The following is a 20522-nucleotide window of genomic DNA, read 5'->3' on the forward strand; positions in this document are numbered from 1 at the left end:
GTTATGCTTCTACCCTGTTACGCTGCTACCCTGTTACCCTGCTACCCTGCTACCCTGTTACACCTCTACCCTGCTACCCTGTTACGCTGCAACTCTGTTACGCTTCTACCCTGTTACACTGCTACCTTGCTACCCTGTTACGCTTCTACCCTTCTACCCTGTTACGCTGCTACCCTGTTACGCTTCTACCCTGCTGCTCTGCAACCCTGTTATGCTGCTACCCTGTTACGCTGCTACCCTGCTGCGCTGCTACACTGTTACCCTGCTACCCTGTTTCGCTGCTACCCTGCTACACTGTTACGCTTCTACCCTGCTGCTCTGCTACACTGTTACCCTGCTACCCTGTTACGCTGCTACCCTGCTACACTGTTACGCTTCTACCCTGCTGCTCTGCTACCCTGTTATTCTGCTACCCTGTTACGCTGCTACCCTGCTACAGTGTTACCCTGCTACCCTGTTACGCTGCTACCCTGCAACACTGTTACCCTTCTACCCTGTTACCCTTCTACCCTGTTACACTGCTACCCTGTTACCCTGCTACACTGTTACGCTGCTACCCTGTTACCCTGCTACACTGTTATGCTGCTACCCTGTTACGCTGCTACCCTGCTACCCTGTTACCTTGCTACACTGTTACCCTGTTACCCTGTTACCCTGCTACACTGTTACCCTGTTACCCTGCTACACTGTTACCCTGTTACCCTGCTACACTGTTATGCTGCTACCCTGTTATGCTGCTACCCTGCTACCCTGTTACCTTGCTACACTGTTACCCTGTTACCCTGTTACCCTGTTACCCTGCTACACTGTTACCCTGTTACCCTGCTACACTGTTACCCTGTTACCCTGCTACACTGTTACCCTGTTACCCTGCTACACTGTTACCCTGTTACCCTGTTACCTTGCTACACTGTTACCCTGCTACACTGTTCCACAGTGCTGTTCCACTGGATGTCATAAGGTGAATGCACCAATTTGTAAGTCGCTCTGGATAAGAGCGTCTGCTAAATGACTTAAATGTAAATGTTACCCTGCTACCCTGTTACCCTGCTACCCTGTTACCCTGTTACCCTGCTACACTGTTACCCTGTTACCCTGCTACACTGTTACCCTGTTACCCTGCTACACTGCTACCCTGTTACCCTGCTACCCTGTTACCCTGCTACCCTGTTACGCCTCTACCCTGCTACCCTGTTACGCTGCAACTCTGTTACACTTCTACCCTGTTACACTGCTACCTTGCTACCCTGTTACGCTTCTACCCTTCTACCCTGTTACGCTGCTACCCTGTTACCCTTCTACCCTGTTACACTGCTACCCTGCTACACTGTTACCCTGTTACGCCTCTACCCTGTTACCCTGCTACACTGTTACCCTGCTACACTGTTATGCTGCTACCCTGTTATGCTGCTACCCTGCTACCCTGTTACCTTGCTACACTGTTACCCTGTTACCCTGTTACCCTGTTACCCTGCTACACTGTTACCCTGTTACCCTGCTACACTGTTACCCTGTTACCCTGCTACACTGTTACCCTGTTACCCTGCTACACTGTTACCCTGTTACCCTGTTACCTTGCTACACTGTTACCCTGCTACACTGTTCCACAGTGCTGTTCCACTGGATGTCATAAGGTGAATGCACCAATTTGTAAGTCGCTCTGGATAAGAGCGTCTGCTAAATGACTTAAATGTAAATGTTACCCTGCTACCCTGTTACCCTGCTACCCTGTTACCCTGTTACCCTGCTACACTGTTACCCTGTTACCCTGCTACACTGTTACCCTGTTACCCTGCTACACTGCTACCCTGTTACCCTGCTACCCTGTTACCCTGCTACCCTGTTACGCCTCTACCCTGCTACCCTGTTACGCTGCAACTCTGTTACACTTCTACCCTGTTACACTGCTACCTTGCTACCCTGTTACGCTTCTACCCTTCTACCCTGTTACGCTGCTACCCTGTTGCGCTTCTACCCTGCTGCTCTGCAACCCTGTTATGCTGCTACCCTGTTACGCTGCTACCCTGCTGCGCTGCTACACTGTTACCCTGCTACCCTGTTACGCTGCTACCCTGCTACACTGTTACACTTCTACCCTGCTGCTCTGCTACCCTGTTATTCTGATACCCTGTTACGCTGCTACCCTGTTACGTTTCTACCCTGCTACGCTGCTACCCTGCTATTCTGCTACCCTGTTACGCTGCTACCCTGTTACGCTGCAACCTGCTACAGTGTTACCCTGCTACCCTGTTACGCTGCTACCCTGCAACACTGTTACCCTTCTACCCTGTTACCCTTCTACCCTGTTACACTGCTACCCTGCTACACTGTTACCCTGTTACGCCTCTACCCTGTTACCCTGCTACACTGTTACGCTGCTACCCTGTTACCCTGCTACACTGTTATGCTGCTACCCTGTTACGCTGCTACCCTGCTACCCTGTTACCTTGCTACACTGTTACCCTGTTACCCTGTTACCCTGCTACACTGTTACCCTGTTACCCTGCTACACTGTTACCCTGTTACCCTGCTACACTGTTATGCTGCTACCCTGTTACGCTGCTACCCTGCTACCCTGTTACCTTGCTACACTGTTACCCTGTTACCCTGTTACCCTGTTACCCTGTTACACTGTTACCCTGTTACCCTGCTACACTGTTACCCTGTTACCCTGCTACACTGTTACCCTGTTACCCTGCTACACTGTTACCCTGTTACCCTGTTACCTTGCTACACTGTTACCCTGCTACACTGTTCCACAGTGCTGTTCCACTGGATGTCAAGCAATTTGTAAGTCGCTCTGGATAAGAGCGTCTGCTAAATGACTTAAATGTAAATGTTACCCTGCTACCCTGTTACCCTGCTACCCTGTTACCCTGTTACCCTGCTACACTGTTACCCTGTTACCCTGCTACACTGTTACCCTGTTACCCTGCTACACTGTTACCCTGTTACCCTGTTACCCTGTTACCCTGCTACACTGTTAACCTGTTACCCTGCTACACTGTTACCCTGTTACCCTGCTACACTGTTACTCTGTTACCCTGCTACACTGTTACCCTGTTACCCTGCTACACTGTTACTCTGTTACCCTGCTACACTGTTACCCTGTTACCCTGCTACACTGTTACCCTGCTACACTGTTACCCTGTTACCCTGCTACACTGTTACCCTATTACCCCGCTACCCTGTTACCTTGCTAACCTGCTAAACTGTTACCCTACTACTTTGCTATCCTGTTACACGTCTACCCTGCTACCCATCTAACCTGTTACCCTGCTAACCTGTTATGCTGCTACCCTGCCACCCATCTACCCTGCTACCTTGTTACCCTGCTACTCACCGGCCTGTTGCTCTCTGTTGGGCTTGTCAGTCAAGGACACACTAGGTCAGCAGAGAACAAGCAGGGTGTGAAAGAGTAAAGGCAAGGTGGAGCAGGAGAAGGAAGAGCAGGAGGAGAAAAGTGAGTGTGTGTGTTCATACAGTATGTGTGTCTGTGTGTGAGACGGAATAACAAAAAAGCGTGGGCACCTCTCTATGTCTCTATGTGTATGTGCGTGTCTGTGTGTGTGTGTGTATGTCAATGAATACTGTAATTATGTGGGTTAGACTGCTGAGCTTGGGGCTTGTTGTCAAACACAGGACAGGAAGGCCTACTGGTGGGCTTCCCTGTCAAAATCACACTGCTTTCAAGTCAGCCTGGAACACACTACAAAACCTATAGACATGCTGTTGGGTAGAAGGCAGAATCTGGGAGGGTTGTATGAGGGGAGAGAGGAGAGGGAGAACAACTCAAATAGGGATGGAGAGAGATGGGGAGAGATATGGGGGAAGCAACTGAAAACATAGAGACCCAGAAAACCTGAGACTACGCCTTCACTACGGTGAATCACTAAAACAATACAGAAATACACTACAGAAAAAGAAGCAACAGCACGTCAGAAATCAGCTCAATGTAGGTGAAGAATCCATAGAATCAAACCACTTCTGGGAAAATAGGAAAACTCTAAACAAACAACAACACGAAGAGTTATCTATCCAAAACGGAGATGCGTGGATAAACCACTTCACCAATCTTTTTGGCTCAATAACAAAGAACAAACAGCAAAAATATTTACAAGATCAAATACAAATCGTAGAATCTGATCACCCCAATCCACAAAAGTGGAGACAAATTTGACCCCAATAACTACTGTGTGTCACGCCTGCTCCAGCTCTTCCCCCCTGGCACTTGGCGCCAGGCTGCTCTGCATTACGCACTCCCGCCACCATCATTACTCTCACTTGCCGTCCCTCGTCACGCGCGTCAGCGATATTGGACTCCATCACCTGTTCATTACCTCCCCTGTATGTGTCAGTTCCCTGCTCTGTTCCCCGTTGCTGCATTGCTTGTCGTCTGTCTTTGTGTTTCCCAGTGCTGACGTTGTTCCTGTCCTGTTGCATGTCCGTTCCAAATGAAACGTCAACTCCCCGTACCTGCTTCTCTTCTGCAGCGTCATTCCTTACACCGTGGGATATGCGTCAACAGCAACCTTGGGAAAATCTTGAGCATTATCATTAACAACAGATTTGTACATTTCCTCAGTGAAAAAAATGTACTGAGCAAATGTCAAATGGGCTTTTACCAAATTACCGTACGACAGACCACGTATTCACCCTCATTGACAAACAAACAAACCAAAACAAAGTCTTCTCATGCTTTGCTGATTTCAAAAAAGCTTATGACTCAATTCGGCATGAGGGTCTGCTATACAAACTGATGGAAAGTGGTGTTAGGGGAAAAACATACAACATTATAAAATACATGTACACAAACAACAAGTGTGCTGTTAAAAATGGCAACAACACACACAGTTCTATCCACAGGACCATGGGTTGAGACAGGGATCCAGCTTATATTTCAACATATATATACAGTGCCGTGCGAAAGTATTCGGCCCCCTTGAACTTTACGACCTTTTGCCACATTTCAGGCTTCAAACATAAAGATATAAAACTGTATTCTTTTGTGAAGAATCAACAACAAGTGGGACACAATCATGAAGTGGAACGACATTTATTGGTTATTTCCAACTTTTTTAACAAATCAAAAACTGAAAAATTGGGCGTGCAAAATTATTCAGCCCCTTTACTTTCAGTGCAGCAAACTCTCTCCAGAAGTTCAGTGAGGATCTCTGAATGATCCAATGTTGACCTAAATGACTAATGATGATAAATACAATCCACCTGTGTGTAATCAAGTCTCCGTATAAATGCACCTGCACTGTGATAGTCTCAGAGGTCCGTTAAAAGCGCAGAGAGCATCATGAAGAACAAGGAACACACCAGGCAGGTCCGAGATACTGTTGTGAAGAAGTTTAAAGCCGGATGTGAAGCCTGAAATGTGGCAAAAGGTCGCAAAGTTCAAGGGGGCCGAATACTTTTGCAAGGCACTGTATCAATGAATTGGCGAGGGCTCTAGAACAGTCTGCAGCACCTGGCCTCACCCTACTAGAATCTGAATTCAAATGTCTACTGTTTGCTGATGATCTGGTGCTTCTGTCCCCAACCAAGGAGGGACAACAGCAGCACCTAAATCTTCTGCACAGATTCTGTCAGACCTGGGCCCTGACAGTAAATCTCAGTGAGACCAAAAAAGACCAGTTGCCAAGACCACAAATATTGTCCATCTAGACACTGTACCTCAACCTAAACGTCAGTGCCACAGGTAACTTCCACAAAGCTGTGAACGAGCTGAGAGACAAGGCAAGAAGGGCCTTCTATGCCATCAAAAGGAACATTACATTTGACATACCAATTAGCATCTGGCTAAAAATACTTGAATCGGTTATAGAACCCATTGCCCTTTATGTTTGTGAGGTCTGGGGTCCGCTCACCAACCAAGAATTCACAAAATGGGAAAAACACCAACACCAGTATTCTGCAAAAATATCCTCAGTGTACAACGTAGAACACCAAATAATGCATGCAGAGCAGAATTAGGCCGATACCCACTAATTATCAAAATCCAGAACAGAGACTGTAAATTCTACAACCACCTAAAAGGAAGCGATTCCCAAACCTTCCATAACATCACCAACAGAGAGATGAACCTGGAGAAGAGTCCCCTAAACAAGCTGGTCCTGTGGCTCTGTTCACAAACACACCCCACAGAGCCCCAGGACAGCAGCACAATTAGACCCAAGCAAATGAGAAAACAAAAAGATAATTACTTGACACATTGGAAAGAATTAACAAAAAAACAGCGCAAACTAGAATGCTATTTATATTTTTTCTCTAAACAGAGAGTACACAGTGGCAGAATACCTGACCACTGTGACTGACCCAAACTTAAGGAAAGCTTTGACTATCTACAGACTCAGTGAGCATAGCCTTGCTATTGAGAAAGGCCGCCATAGACAGACATCATGGCTCTCAAGAGAAGACAGGCTATGTGCTCACTGCCCACAAAATGAGGTGGAAACTGAGCTGCACTTCCTAACCTCCTGCCCAATGTATGACCATATTAGAGAGACATATTTCCCTCAGATTACACATATCCACAAAGAATTTGAAAACAAATCCAATTTTGATAAACTCCCATATCTACTGGGTGAAATTCCACAGTGTGCCATCACAGCAGCAAGATTTGTGACCTGTTGCCACAAGAAAAGGGCAACCAGTGAAGAACAAACAGCATTGTAAATACAACCCATATTTAGGCTTATTTATTTTCCCTTGTGTACTTTAACCATTTGTACATTGTTACAACACTGTATATATATATATATATATGACATTTGTAATGTCTTTATTGTTTTGAAACTTCTGTATTTGTAATGTTTACTGTTAATTTGTATTGTTTATTTCACTTTTGTATATTATCTACCTCACTTGCTTTGGCAATGTTAACACATGTTTCCCATGCCAATAAAGCCCTCTTGAATTGAATTGACAGAGAGAGAAGTTGAGAGAGAGAGAGAGAGAGAGAGAGAGAGAGAGAGAGAGAGAGAGAGAGAGAGAGAGAGAGAGAGAGAGAGAGAGAGACAGAGAGACAGAGAGACAGAGAGATAGAGATATACACACAGAGAACCAGAGAGAGAGAGAGAGATAGAGAGAGAGACAGTGTGTGTGTGTAACATCAGCAGTAGGGTAGGGTGTGGGTCTGAACCAGTGTATGTGACTGTGTGAAAGTGTGTTTGAGTCAGTAGCAGCCCCGTTTCCTCACATGCAAATGAAGGCAGCGGCACACAGCTAACGAGGCCCATATTTCCACCTCCTCACTGGGGCCATTATTTATTGATGTTCTGCGTCTTTCCCCCCTCCCTCCCTCCCGCTCTCGTGCTTTCTTCCCTCTCTCCCTGTTGCTAGGGGCTGCTTCCCATCCTGCGGGTACCTCTGTGACGATGTTTGGGGTGCAGTCGCTCGCTAACTCGCCCGCCCCTCCCCTACTTCAGTGTAGGCAAACAGACAGAGAGGCACCCAAACACACACGAGTGCACTCACACACACACACACACGACTGGGTCAAAGTTCAGGCATCTTTGTATTGGTAAATAATTAGAGCGAGTGTGGTACTCAAAATCTCAAAAAGGAAGGGATGATTTAAAGTTCCATAGATGTGGAAGTGTCTTAGAGAGGATATTCATAGTTTGACATTAGATATCTGTCTTCCCCTGCCTCCCCTCTTCAACAGAGAAAGAGTTGGAGGGAAGGGAAGAGGGTGGGAGAAGGTGGGAAGAGAGAGGGGGATAAACAACGGATGAAAGAGGAGGGACTGTCACTGAGAGAAGAAAGAAAGAAGAAACTGAGTGGATTCAGGAGACATTCTGTCTGTAGTGCTGGAACATGCTCGCATACAGAAATACACTCACACGTACACATACTCAAACACACACACACACACACACGCACACGCACACGCACACACACACACACACACACACACACACACACACACACACACACACACACACACACACACACACACACACACACACACACACACACACACACAGGCATGAGCCTCAGCAGGTTTAAAATAGAATAAGAGAACACTGGGCCTAGCTATAAAAAAACGGAATAAAATACAGAGCTGCAATTATATCAGCACCATCTACAGGGTATCAGAACAATGAAAACAGAGAACAGATTGATTACATACCTTAAGGGAAGAATTCGGCAGTACCTGTATGGTTAGTGAGAAAGTCCATATTGCAAATGTACGGTCCCTTACTAGACGTCCGAAATCGTTAGTAAAATTCGCGGACGGCGTCGGGCCGAGCGGCAGGGCCGGACCTACCAGGAAGTCATCAAATGAACGTTGTCGGACATTCGGTTTCCGTTTTACAAAAATAATAAGATTTATGTCATTTTTCCCATGTCCCGGAAATTCCCACAAGAGGGCATAAGCAATCATATGGCTATTGCTACAAAACATCACGATTCACGACGGGGCCTTATCTCGAAAACTGAAAATATTTAGAAGCCGAAACTCGGTGAGCGTAGGGGCGGCATAATGGGCAGTTGGCCCCGAACAAGATGGCGTCTAGGCCTCAACGGTTTTTGAGTTATGGCCATTTATCTGGGATTAAAGGTCCAAAATGAAAATAGAGAAATTCTTTTTCCACTTCACGTCAAAGTCAAGGAGCCTCCGGTGTCAATAAAAAAAGAACCAGCCATTTATCTATCGTCATTTAAGAGAAATCGTACAACGACACCTTGGTGATGTTCACGGATAGGTGTTTTTTTTTTCAACGGTTACAGATCCAGTTGCAGGTTGTTCTTACGAATCTTTTTAAAGTGTGCTGCGGAGCTCTGCGAGATTTCTGTGATTTTCTATGATTTTCTGAAATAACACACACTCACTAAACCCTCCGTAAATAACTCAGTTCTTAACGTAAAGACTTAAAACTCGGGATTCTGTAAAGGCATACCCCAATCATGATATGAGTTTATTTATAGCTTCCTGTGCCAACCGGAAGTGCCTTTAATGGTGTCACAGTGGCAGTTTCCATGGGTTAAAAAGGTCAGATCTTTTCAAAACTTCATATGTGTGACTAGGTAACCCTCATGAACTGTAAATCAGTCATTTCTCCCAGCAGATGTCAAAGAAAAGCTCTCACACGCACACACAGCAAGGATGGAGTGAAAAAGTGTGGTTCTTAAAGACACAGAGAGCAGGCAATGGCATAAACATAATGTCTAGGCCGTGCCGAGTTCAACGAGATATCCCGCTTGACCGTAGCTCGCTCGGTCTGAGCGCAGCGACCATTAGAAAAGTAGGCCCAAAATGAAGCCTGCCCCACAACGTCATTTGCTTTTGGGTGACAGTGAGAGAACCGTTAGGGTGAGAAGCACAATTCGACCTCAGGTATGTTCCTAAGGTCCTTCCGATCCGTGCAAGCCTAACGTTGACAGTGTGGCATTAACCCTTAATAGTTAAAAGATGGTGTTTACTTCAAAAAGTTTGCATTGATTTCTCTCCCCATAGGAATACATTGCCTTTACCCCTAAATTCAACCTGAAGTCTATATGGGTTATGAATGCCGTATGAACCTGTCTTTGGTAACAGTCCATCAGGCCAGTATGAGGTCTACCTGTGTTGATTCTAAGCTTCCTGGACCAACCGGAAGTGGTTAAAATCACCCTAAAAGTGTTTTTCCATTACCTGCCTGCAGTTTGATAGACATAGTGCATTCAACCCTGTGTAAATCAGTCAATTCTTAACGTAAGGACTTAAAACACAGGATTCTGTAAAAGCATAGCCCAGTGAGGATATGTGTTGACTTATAGCTTCCTGTGCCAACCGGAAGTGCCTTAATTGGTGTCTCAGGGGCTGTTTCGAGGGGTTAAAAAAGTCAGATCTGTCCAAAACTTCATATGTGTGATTAGGCAACCCCCATGAACTGTAAATCAGTCATTTTTCCCATAAAATTTCAAAGGAAAACTAAATCACACAGACACACAACTTGGAAGGAGGGACGTATTGGGGTTTGTAGAGACAGACATTGCCTCCAATAGTTAGCTTTGTTCGAGCTAAAAAGAACCGTCAGACCTACAGTTCCGAAACTTTAGAAACCTGTTCTAGACCTCGGGTCGATAGTGCGTGGTGAGTTAGGTGGCTCTAGAAGGTTCTCGGACCGAGAAATAGCCTCGTACATTTGCAATGATTTCAATTCATTTTGACCATTACGAAAATGGCGACATTTAGAAAAGTCTCAGAGACACAAGACTAGGTGCATTGGAACCGGCTCGGCCCATAGAGACGGACCCCAACGTTTCGGTCCGATAGCTCATTCAAGGACCCCATAGCAAGGCATGGAAAAAAGTGGATTTTCAGCACCAATTAGGGTTTTACTCGGGCACCGAAGGACCTATCGAGCCGAAACTCGGGATTCGGGGTCGCCTCACATAGGCCTTCACATAATGTCTGACCTGGACCCGCAGCTAGAACGTAACTATGTGTTTTACGTTTTTATTATGTTTTAAACTAATGGCGCTGTGAATTATGGGCCTGCTCTGACATATGTGATAGTTGGCTTCTAAATGAGTTGGAAAAAGTGGGTTTGGTGTCAATTGGTATCAGTTTGGTGTCAGAATGACATCTAATTGACTGGTGGACACTGACTTGCTAGTTGACTTTTGTACATTAGCAATATGTTTAAACGGAGAGGGACCATCACCAAAATGGCATTCTGAAATCAACACAAAAAATGGCATCACCATAGTCTCCAGGCTGTGCAGAGTTCAACGAGACGCCCCGCTTGACCGTAGCTCGCTCTGAGTGCAGCGACCTTGAAAAAAGAAGGCGCAAAAGGAAGCCTGGCCCTCAATGTCATTTGCTTTTGGGTGACAGTGAGAGAACCGTTAGGGTGAGAAGCACAATTCGACCTCAGGTACGTTCCTGAGGTCCTCCCGATCCGTGCAAGCCTAACCTTGACCATGTGGCATTAACCCTTAATAGTTAAAATAAGGTGTTTACTTCAAAGAGTTTGCATTGACTTCTCTCCCCATAGGAATACATTGCCTGCACCCCTAAATTCAACCTGAAGCCTATGTGGGTTATGAATGACTTATGAACCTGTCTTCTATGACAGTCCATCAGACCACTATGAGGTCTACCTGTGCCAATTATAAGCTTCCTGAAGCAACCGGAAGTGGTTGAAATCACCTTATCAGTGTTGATCCATACACTGCATGCAGTTTGATAGACATAGTGCATTCAACCCTGTGTAGATCAGTCAATTCTTAACTTAAAGACTTAAAACTCAGGATTCTGTAAGTGGCTATGTCAATCAAGACATGTGTTTACTTATAGCTTCCTGTGCCAACCGGAAGTGCCTTTAATTGGGTCACACTGTCTGTTTTGAAGGGTTAGAAAAGTCACATCTCTCCAAAACTTCATATGTGTGACCAGGTAACCCTCCTAAACTGTAAATCAGTCATTTCTCCCAGCAGATGTCAAAGAAAAGCTCTCACACGCACACACAGCAAGGATGGAGTGAAAAAGTGTGGTTCTTAAAGACACAGAGAGCAGGCAATGGCATAAACATAATGTCTAGGCCGTGCCGAGTTCAACGAGATATCCCGCTTGACCGTAGCTCGCTCGGTCTGAGCGCAGCGACCATTAGAAAAGTAGGCCCAAAATGAAGCCTGCCCCACAACGTCATTTGCTTTTGGGTGACAGTGAGAGAACCGTTAGGGTGAGAAGCACAATTCGACCTCAGGTACGTTCCTAAGGTCCTTCCGATCCGTGCAAGCCTAACGTTGACCGTGTGGCATTAACCCTTAATAGTTAAAAGAAGGTGTTTACTTCAAATAGTTTGCATTGATTTCTCTCCCCATAGGAATACATTGCCTTTACCCCTAAATTCAACCTGAAGTCTATATGGGTTATGAATGCCGTATGAACCTGTCTTTGGTAACAGTCCATCAGGCCAGTATGAGGTCTACCTGTGTTGATTCTAGGCTTCCTGGACCAACCGGAAGTGGTTAAAATCACCCTAAAAGTGTTTTTCCATTACCTGCCTGCAGTTTGATAGACATAGTGCATTCAACCCTGTGTAAATCAGTCAATTCTTAACGTAAGGACTTAAAACTCAGGATTCTGTAAGTTTCTATGTCAATCAAGACATGGGTTTACTTATAGCTTCCTGTGCCAACCGGAAGTGCCTTTAATGATGTCACAGTGGCAGTTTCCAAGGGTTAAAAAGGTCAGATCTTTTCAAAACTTCATATGTGTGACTAGGTAACCCTCATGAACTGTAAATCAGTCATTTCTCCCAACAGATGTCAAAGAAAAGCTCTCACACGCACACACAGCAAGGATGGAGTGAAAAAGTGCGGTTCTCAAAGACACAGAGAGCAGGCAATGGCATAAACATAATCTCTAGGCCGTGCCGAGTTCAACGAGATATCCCGCTTGACCGTAGCTCGCTCGGTCTGAGCGCAGCGACCATTAGAAAAGTAGGCCCAAAATGAAGCCTGCCCCACAACGTCATTTGCTTTTGGGTGACAGTGAGAGAACCGTTAGGGTGAGAAGCACAATTCGACCTCAGGTACGTTCCTAAGGTCCTTCCGATCCGTGCAAGCCTAACGTTGACCGTGTGGCATTAACCCTTAATAGTTAAAAGAAGGTGTTTACTTCAAATAGTTTGCATTGACTTCTCTCCCCATAGGAATACATTGCCTGCACCCCTAAATTCAACCTGAAGTCTATATGGGTTATGAATGCCGTATGAACCTGTCTTTGATAACAGTCCATCAGGCCAGTATGAGGTCTACCTGTGTTGATTCTAGGCTTCCTGGACCAACCGGAAGTGGTTAAAATCACCCTAAAAGTGTTTTTCCATTACCTGCCTGCAGTTTGATAGACATAGTGCATTCAACCCTGTGTAAATCAGTCAATTCTTAACGTAAGGACTTAAAACACAGGATTCTGTAAAAGCATAGCCCAGTGAGGATATGTGTTGACTTATAGCTTCCTGTGCCAACCGGAAGTGCCTTAATTGGTGTCTCAGGGGCTGTTTCGAGGGGTTAAAAAGTCAGATCTGTCCAAAACTTCATATGTGTGATTAGGCAACCCCCATGAACTGTAAATCAGTCATTTTTCCCATAAAATTTCAAAGGAAAACTAAATCACACAGACACACAACTTGGAAGGAGGGACGTATTGGGGGTTGTAGAGACAGACAGTGCCTCCAATAGTTAGCTTTGTTCGAGCTAAAAAAGAACCGTCAGACCTAGAGTTCCGAAACTTTAGAAACCTGTTCTAGACCTCGGGTCGATAGTGCGTGGTGAGTTAGGTGGCTCTAGAAGGTTCTCGGACCGAGAAATAGCCTCGTACATTTGCAATGATTTCAATTCATTTTGACCATTACGAAAATGGCGACATTTAGAAAAGTCTCAGAGACACAAGACTAGGTGCATTGGAACCGGCTCGGCCCATAGAGACGGACCCCAACGTTTCGGTCCGATAGCTCATTCAAGGACCCCATAGCAAGGCATGGAAAAAAGTGGATTTTCAGCACCAATTAGGGTTTTACTCGGGCACCGAAGGACCTATCGAGCCGAAACTCGGGATTCGGGGTCGCCTCACATAGGCCTTCACATAATGTCTGACCTGGACCCGCAGCTAGAACGTAACTATGTGTTTTACGTTTTTATTATGTTTTAAACTAAAGGCGCTGTGAATTATGGGCCTGCTCTGACATATATGATAGTTGGCTTCTAAATGAGTTGGAAAAAGTGGGTTTGGTGTCAATTGGTATCAGTTTGGTGTCAAAATGACATCTAATTGACTGATGGACACTGACTTGCTAGTTGACTTTTGTACATTAGCAATATGTTTAAACGGAGAGGGACCATCACCAAAAGTGACATTCTGAAATCAACCCTAACGAGCCATGGAGATGAACCAGAATCACTGCCCAGCTATCCCGAGTTCATCGGGCCAGTCAATTTCACATTCCTGCAGGATTTTTATAGCATGACAAATTCGTGATGGTACCTGCCCATTGAACCATATTGCAAATGCACAGTGACTTTGCAAGAAAACATAAACAAATGGAAGTGAGAAAACATAAACAAATGGACATGATGAAATCAACACAACGAGTGATGGAAATGTACAACTATCACTGCTCAGCCATCCTGTGTTCATCAGACCAGTCAATTTTGCATTTTTGAGCATGTCAAATTTCATATGGTAAATGCACATTGAAACATATTGCAAATGCGCGCACTTGCAATATGATTCTATAGTGTAAAAACATCACCTAATGGACATGATGAAATCAACACAACGAGTGATGGAAATGTACAACTATCACTGCTCGGCCATCCTGTGTCCATCAGACCAGTCAATTTTGCATTTTTGAGCATGTCAAATTTCATATGGTAAATGCACATTGAAACATATTGCAAATGCTGCCATCAGACGCACTTGCAATATGATTCTATAGTAAAAAACATCACCTAATGGACATGATGAAATCAACACAACGAGTGATGGAAATGTACAACTATCACTGCTCGGCCATCCTGTGTCCATCAGACCAGTCAATTTTGCATTTTTGAGCATGTCAAATTTCATATGGTAAATGCACATTGAAACATATTGCAAATGCGCGCGCACTTGCAATATGATTCTATAGTGTAAAAACATCACCTAATGGACATGATGAAATCAACACAACGAGTGATGGAAATGTACAACTATCACTGCCCGGCCATCCTGTGTTCCCATAGCGAGCATTAATATCAGAATGACCGGTAAATGCATTTACAACCATATTTTTATTTTTGGGTTACCAGTTGCACAACAATGCACGTGCATTTGCAATATGATTCTATAGTGAAAAACATCACCTAATGGACATGATGAAATCAACACAACAAGTGATGGAAATGTACAACTATCACTGCTCGGCCATCCTGTGTTCATCAGACCAGTCAATTTTGCATTTTTGAGCATGTCAAATTTCATATGGTAAATGCACATTGAAACATATTGCAAATGCACAGTGACTTTGCAATATGATTCTATAGTGAAAAACATCACCAAATGGACATGATGAAATCAACACAACGAGTGATGGAAATGTACAACTATCACTGCCCGGCCATCCTGTGTTCCCATAGCGAGCATTAATATCAGAATGACCGAAATGCATTTACAACCATATTTTTATTTTTGGGTTACCAGTTGCACAACAATGCACGTGCATTTGCAATATGATTCTATAGTGAAAAAACATCACCTAATGGACATGATGAAATCAACACAACGAGTGATGGAAATGTACAACTATCACTGCTCGGCCATCCTGTGTCCATCAGACCAGTCAATTTTGCATTTTTGAGCATGTCAAATTTCATATGGTAAATGCACATTGAAACATATTGCAAATGCGCGCGCACTTGCAATATGATTCTATAGTGTAAAAACATCACCTAATGGACATGATGAAATCAACACAACGAGTGATGGAAATGTACAACTATCACTGCCCGGCCATCCTGTGTTCCATCATACCAGTCAGCATTGAAAACAATTGCAGAATGAGCATTTCAAATGCATATTAAATGCACATTTTTATTTTTGGGTTACCAGTTGCACAACAATGCACGTGCATTTGCAATATGATTCTATAGTGAAAAACATCACCTAATGGACATGATGAAATCAACACAACGAGTGATGGAAATGTACAACTATCACTGCTCGGCCATCCTGTGTCCATCAGACCAGTCAATTTTGCATTTTTGAGCATGTCAAATTTCATATGGTAAATGCACATTGAAACATATTGCAAATGCGCGCGCACTTGCAATATGATTCTATAGTGTAAAAACATCACCTAATGGACATGATGAAATCAACACAACGAGTGATGGAAATGTACAACTATCACTGCCCGGCCATCCTGTGTTCCCATAGCGAGCATTAATATCAGAATGACCGGTAAATGCATTTACAACCATATTTTTATTTTTGGGTTACCAGTTGCACAACAATGCACGTGCATTTGCAATATGATTCTATAGTGAAAAAACATCACCTAATGGACATGATGAAATCAACACAACGAGTGATGGAAATGTACAACTATCACTGCTCGGCCATCCTGTGTCCATCAGACCAGTCAATTTTGCATTTTTGAGCATTTCAAATTTCATATGGTAAATGCACATTGAAACATATTGCAAATGCGCGCGCACTTGCAATATGATTCTATAGTGTAAAAACATCACCTAATGGACATGATGAAATCAACACAACGAGTGATGGAAATGTACAACTATCACTGCTCGGCCATCCTGTGTCCATCAGACCAGTCAATTTTGCATTTTTGAGCATTTCAAATTTCATATGGTAAATGCACATTGAAACATATTGCAAATGCGCGCGCACTTGCAATATGATTCTATAGTGTAAAAACATCACCTAATGGACATGATGAAATCAACACAACAGTGATGGAAATGTACAACTATCACTGCCCGGCCATCCTGTGTTCCCATAGCGAGCATTAATATCAGAATGACCGGTAAATGCATTTACAACCATATTTTTATTTTTGGGTTACCAGTTGCACAACAATGCACGTGCATTTGCAATATGATTCTATAGTGAAAAACATCACCTAATGGACATGATGAAATCAACACAACAAGTGATGGAAATGTACAACTATCACTGCTCGGCCATCCTGTGTTCATCAGACCAGTCAATTTCACATTCCTGCAGGATTTTTATAGCATGACAAATTCGTGATGGTACCTGCCCATTGAACCATATTGCAAATGCACAGTGACTTTGCAAAAGTGAAAAACATAAACAAATGGACATGATGAAATCAACACAACAGGTGATGGAAATGTACAACTATCACTGCTCAGCCATCCTGTGTTCATCAGACCAGTCAATTTTGCATTTTTGAGCATGTCAAATTTCATATGGTAAATGCACATTGAAACATATTGCAAATGCACGTGCACTTGCAATATGATTATATAGTGAAAAAACATCACAAAATGGACATGATGAAGTCAACACAACGAGTGATGGAAAGGAACAACTATCACTGCCCGGCCATCCCGAGTTCATCAGGCCAGTCAATTTTGCATTTCTGCAGGATTTTGAGCATGTCAAATTTCTTACGTCATTTGGCCCACAAAAAAATCCTTATGCACAATTTAAAAAAATATATAAAAAAATATGATAATAAAATTGGACAAAAGTATATTCATACAGTTCTTACACATGTGTAATTGACAAAAAAATTGAAAGAATTTCAAAAACGGTCCAGAAAGCACTTTTTAAGGGTGTGTGAAGTTTTTACAAAATTTTGACATTTTTGACTTTTGACTTTTGACTTCCTATGAAATCATATTGGAATTGGACAAAACATATTCCTTATGCGCATGTAAAAAAAAAAAAAAAAATTATGATAATAAAATTGGACAAAAGTATATTCATACAGTTCTTACACATGTGTAATTGACAAAAAATCGAAAGAATTTCGAAAAACGGTCCAGAAAGCACTTTTTAAGGGTGTGTGAAGTTTTTACAAAATTTTGAAATTTTTGACTTTTGACTTTGACTTCCTATGAAATCATATTGGAATTGGACAAAACATATTCCTTATGCGCATGTAAAAAAAAAAAAAAAAAATTATGATAATAAAATTGGACAAAAGTATATTCATACAGTTCTTACACATGTGTAATTGACAAAAAATCGAAAGAATTTCGAAAAACGGTCCAGAAAGCACTTTTTTATGGGTGTGTGAAGTTTTTACAAAATTTTGACATTTTTGACTTTTGACTTTTGACTTCCTATGAAATCATATTGGAATTGGACAAAACATATTCCTTATGCGCATATAAAAAAATTAAAAAATTATGATAATAAAATTGGACAAAAGTATATTCATACAGTTCTTACACATGTGTAATTGACAAAAAAATCGAAAGAATTTCGAAAAACGGTCCAGAAAGCACTTTTTAAGGGGTGATAAGTTTTTGAAAAAAAAAGTTCATTTTTTCAAAATTTTACTTTTGGACATTAATTTGGGTTACATATCCAATATGAAAAACCCCGGTGGAGCGCATTTGCCCCCTGTTGAATTTTTAAAGTGTTACAACTGGCAATTACCATATGGCATTTGCAATACACTTTGGATGAATCAACGCCGAATTGGGTGGTATTGGCCAATGTGTATATGGTTTGTCCGATGCCAATGACATGCCATTCATTTTTGTCCAATACAGGGGGGTATTCCCTTACTCTGGGTTAACTGGGTTCGCTGGGTTAGTGTTAGTACTTACTCTGGGATAGTGTTAGTCCTTACTCTGGGTTAACTGGGTTAGTGTTAGTCCTTACTCTGGGTTAGTGTTAGTCCTTACTCTGGGTTAGTGTTAGTCCTTACTCTGGGTTAACTGGGTTAGTGTTAGTCCTTACTCTGGGTTAACTGGGTTCGCTGGGTTAGTGTTAGTACTTACTCTGGGTTAGTGTTATTCCTTACTCTGGGTTAACTGGGTTAGTGTTAGTCCTTACTCTGGGTTAACTGGGTTAGTGTTAGTCCTTACTCTGGGTTAACTGGGTTCGCTGGGTTAGTGTTAGTACTTACTCTGGGTTAGTGTTAGTCCTTACTCTGGGTTAACTGGGTTAGTGTTAGTCCTTACTCTGGGTTAGTGTTAGTCCTTACTCTGGGTTAGTGTTAGTCCTTACTCTGGGTTAACTGGGTTAGTGTTAGTCCTTACTCTGGGTTAACTGGGTTAGTGTTAGTCCTTACTCTGGTTTAACTGGGTTAGTGTTAGTCCTTACTCTGGGTTAAGTGGGTTAGTGTTAGTCCTTACTCTGCGTTAACTGGGTTAGTGTTAGTCCTTACTCTGGGTTAACTGGGTTAGTGTTAGTCCTTACTCTGGGTTAGTGTTATTCCTTACTATGGGTTAGTGTTAGTACTTAATCTGGGTTAGCTGGGTTAATTGGGTTAGTGTTAGTCCTTACTCTGGGTTAACTGGGTTAGTGTTATTCCTTACTCTGGGTTAGTGTTAGTCCTTACTCTGGGTTAACTAGGTTAGCTGGGTTAGTGTTAGTCCTTACTCTGGGTTCACTGGGTTAATTGGGTTAGTGTTATTCCTTACTCTGGGTTAACTGGGTTAGTGTTAGTCCTTACTATGGGTTAACTGGGTTAACTGGATTAACTGGGTTAGTGTTATTCCTTACTCTGGGTTAGTGTTAGTCCTTACTCTGGGTTAACTGGGTTAGTGTTAGTCCTTACTCTGGGTTAGTGTTAGTCCTTACTCTGGGTTAACTAGGTTAGTGTTAGTCCTTACTCTGGGTTAACTGGGTTAGTGTTAGTCCTTACTCTGGGTTTGTGTTAGTCCTTACTCTGGGTTAACTGGGTTAGTGTTAGTCCTTACTCTGGGTCAGTGTTAGTCCTTACTCTGGGTTAACTAGGTTAGCTGGGTTAGTGTTAGTCCTTACTCTGGGTTAGTGTTAGTCCTTACTCTGGGTTAACTAGGTTAGTGTTAGTCCTTACTCTGGGTTAACTGGGTTAGTGTTAGTCCTTACTCTGGGTTAGTGTTAGTCCTTACTCTGGGTTAACTGGGTTTGTGTTAGTCCTTACTCTGGGTTAACTGGGTTAGTGTTAGTCCTTACTCTGGGTTAACTGGGTTAGTGTTAGTCCTTACTCTCAGTTTGTGTTAGTCATTACTCTGGGTTAACTGGGTTAGCTGGGTTAGTGTTAGTCCTTCCTCTGGGTTAGTGTTAGTCCTTACTCTGGGTTAGTGTTAGTCCTTACTCTGGGTTAACTGGGTTAGTGTTAGTCCTTACTCTGGGTTAGTGTTAGTCCTTACTCTGGGTTAACTGGGTTAGTGTTAGTCCTTACTCTGGGTTAACTGGGTTCGCTGGGTTAGTGTTAGTACTTACTCTGGGATAGTGTTAGTCCTTACTCTGGGTTAACTGGGTTAGTGTTAGTCCTTACTCTGGGTTAGTGTTAGTCCTTACTCTGGGTTAGTGTTAGTCCTTACTCTGGGTTAACTGGGTTAGTGTTAGTCCTTACTCTGGGTTAACTGGGTTCGCTGGGTTAGTGTTAGTACTTACTCTGGGTTAGTGTTATTCCTTACTCTGGGTTAACTGGGTTAGTGTTAGTCCTTACTCTGGGTTAACTGGGTTAGTGTTAGTCCTTACTCTGGGTTAACTGGGTTCGCTGGGTTAGTGTTAGTACTTACTCTGGGTTAGTGTTAGTCCTTACTCTGGGTTAACTGGGTTAGTGTTAGTCCTTACTCTGGGTTAGTGTTAGTCCTTACTCTGGGTTAGTGTTAGTCCTTACTCTGGGTTAACTGGGTTAGTGTTAGTCCTTACTCTGGGTTAACTGGGTTAGTGTTAGTCCTTACTCTGGGTTAACTGGGTTAGTGTTAGTCCTTACTCTGGGTTAAGTGGGTTAGTGTTAGTCCTTACTCTGCGTTAACTGGGTTAGTGTTAGTCCTTACTCTGGGTTAACTGGGTTAGTGTTAGTCCTTACTCTGGG

At 43.2% G+C, this 20522-nt stretch overlaps 1 protein-coding gene and 1 long non-coding RNA gene across 3 annotated transcripts in view; both read right to left on the reverse strand.

The window, feature by feature from the left end:
• LOC118390775 (cell adhesion molecule DSCAML1-like) overlaps positions 1 to 20522 on the reverse strand; it is a 162122-nt gene that overhangs the window by 67914 nt on the left and 73686 nt on the right. The gene's annotated exons all lie outside the window — the stretch shown is intronic.
• Positions 15762 to 20522, reverse strand: part of LOC127906177 (uncharacterized) — a 5321-nt gene continuing 560 nt past the window's right edge. Inside the window, exons 2-3 of the long non-coding RNA XR_008060555.1 lie at positions 16629 to 16765; positions 15762 to 16043 (exon numbers count right to left, since the gene is read on the reverse strand). This is a non-coding gene — a long non-coding RNA (uncharacterized LOC127906177). The remainder of the gene's footprint in view (positions 16044 to 16628; positions 16766 to 20522) is intronic.

The sequence above is a fragment of the Oncorhynchus keta genome, chromosome 11 (genome assembly GCF_023373465.1).
Source record: "Oncorhynchus keta strain PuntledgeMale-10-30-2019 chromosome 11, Oket_V2, whole genome shotgun sequence".
NCBI classification, from domain to species: domain Eukaryota; kingdom Metazoa; phylum Chordata; class Actinopteri; order Salmoniformes; family Salmonidae; genus Oncorhynchus; species Oncorhynchus keta.